This window comes from Pteropus vampyrus, unplaced genomic scaffold (genome assembly GCF_000151845.1).
Source record: "Pteropus vampyrus isolate Shadow unplaced genomic scaffold, Pvam_2.0 Scaffold45, whole genome shotgun sequence".
Lineage (NCBI taxonomy): Eukaryota > Metazoa > Chordata > Mammalia > Chiroptera > Pteropodidae > Pteropus > Pteropus vampyrus.
In genome coordinates this window covers 6,129,543-6,131,760 of record NW_011888826.1, presented here as the reverse complement: position 1 = coordinate 6,131,760, position 2,218 = coordinate 6,129,543, and the positions used below count along the sequence as shown (strand labels likewise).

The window sequence follows — 2,218 nt, the reverse complement described above, 5'->3', positions numbered from 1 at the left end:
TTCAAGTACCCCCTAAAAATCTCGGTTTGAATTGACTTAAATTTGAGGATTAATTTTGTGGGGGTGCAATGGGTATTGATATCTTTGCAATATCAAATTTTCTCAATTAAGACTAAGCTATTTTAAGTATAATTTATTTACGTGTTCTTCTGCGTCATTATGGAGTTTTAACATTTTTGTGTTTTCTTCATTTTGATATTTAATTTATATTTTACTTCTTAAGTTTTAATTTCTACTTGTTTTTGACAGAATCGAGAAAAACAATTGAATTTGTAAGGAGGTCTCTCTGGCCACTTTGCTAAGGTCTCCTTTAGTTGTGTGAGTCAAAAACTAACCAGGAGTGAAAAGTGAAAATCAGCTCTAACTGAAAAAGAAAAAAGCCCCGCCATTAATCAGGACAGACACAGATAAAGTCAGCTGCAAAGTTAACAACATTTTATCACCCAAGGTCATGCTGCAGTTGTAAAATGCCAAAGAGAACCCACTTTGAGTGATTACTGCTTTTTCCCCAATGATAGCCCAGATCTAACCCAATTGTTTATCTACCTTTGCCTTAAAACAGCACCTAATCTCTCGTTAATCCCTCCATTTTTGAATACCTCCTTAAAAACAGCGGCCAATCCAGAATTGATGCTTGCTTCCCTCAGCCTTTCCTCAGAATCCTTCCAGGGAACCCAAGCCTCACAAGATGAATCTCTCCTTCCTCTGTTTAACAGCAGTCCATCTTCCTCTGCATTTTCTTGTCTGAATGCAAGCAAATAAATAACTAACTAAATGGATTTTTATCAGACTGCTAATTAAGATTTACAAATTATATTAGCTTCCCTGCTCATTCTGTTGGGGTTTCTATGAATATGCTCAAATATTCTCCAGAACATGAATTTTTTTTTTTTTTTTTTTGTCTTTTTCCTCACGACTCATCACTTTTCTTTCCCAATGGCATTGGTAAAGGCCCTAAACACTACTATGCAGAACAAAAGCGAAGGTAATGGGAATCCTTACGTAGCTCTCAGTCTTACCAATGGGAGAAACTTCATCTAGCTCCCTATCTTAAAAGATATTTATCGAACTCATCTGCTTTTTTTTTTTTTTAAAGAAAATAAAATCTCAAGGTTATTTATTTATTTATTTTTAGTAAATATATTTGGTAAAAATTTTTGCATCTGGCTCTTATTAAGTTAAGGAATTCCTTTCTTTTTCTAATTTTTATCATTTATATCTTGTTTTTTTATTTAATCGCATATATTAATTAACGATGCTTTTTCTTTACTGAGGTTTTCCTGTTATTTTAGGGCATTTTCTAATGATAAAGCATCCTTGCTTACCTGGAATAATCCAAATTGTATCATGATGTGCTATTTTTAAATATAGTTTTTGCATTTATTATACTTTTAATTTATATTTCTCTGATGACTAATGATATAAACATTTTATATGCTTTTGGTCATTTGCATATCTTCTTTCAAGTAGAGTGAAGAGTTAATTTTACATTCCGGATAGAAACCTTTCAATATACATTCTCCCAATCTATGGCTTGCCTGTTAATTTTCTGTATAGTGTATTGAAGAGCAAAAGTTTTTAATTTTGATACACTCTAACTTATTAATATTTATCTGTGTTTTTGTCTTATCTAAGAAACCTTAGCTTAATACAAGATCTGATGATTTCTCTTCTATTTTTACTTATTATAGGATTTATAGTTTTTGGTTTGATATTTAAGCCTATGGCACACATTGAATGAATTTTTATATTTAATGTGAGGTAGGGGTTAAAATTCATTCTTTTACCATAAAAATATTTAATCGTTTTAGCATTATTTGGTGAAAAGGCTATCCTTTCCTCCTTTGAATCATCCTGATAACTTTGTCTAGAATTTACCATATATGTGTGTGTCTTTTTCTGGACACTATTTTGTTCCATTGATCCACACATATATCCTTATGCCAATCCTGTATTGTTTAGATGTTTGTAGCTTGATATTAAATCTTATTATTATTTTTTCTTTTTAGGCGAAACAACCCTTGGTTGACCTCACAGACTGCAAGGATTTTGTCAGTTTACAATCCCTTATTTTTTAAGCCGACAGCACTTGGTCTTCCTAGGTGGTCTCTCATCCAAGTACTAACCAGGCCTGACCCTGCTTAGCTTTCAAGATCAGATAGGATCCAGCTTGTTCAGGGTGGCATGGCCGTAGACTGATATTAAATCTTAAAGTCAG

The 2,218-nt window shown here is 32.5% G+C and overlaps 1 pseudogene; it reads right to left on the bottom strand.

The window, feature by feature from the left end:
- Positions 1-2,077: 2,077 nt before the first annotated feature.
- Positions 2,078-2,196, bottom strand: LOC111739006 (annotated as a pseudogene).
- Between the last annotated feature and the right edge of the window lie 22 nt (positions 2,197-2,218).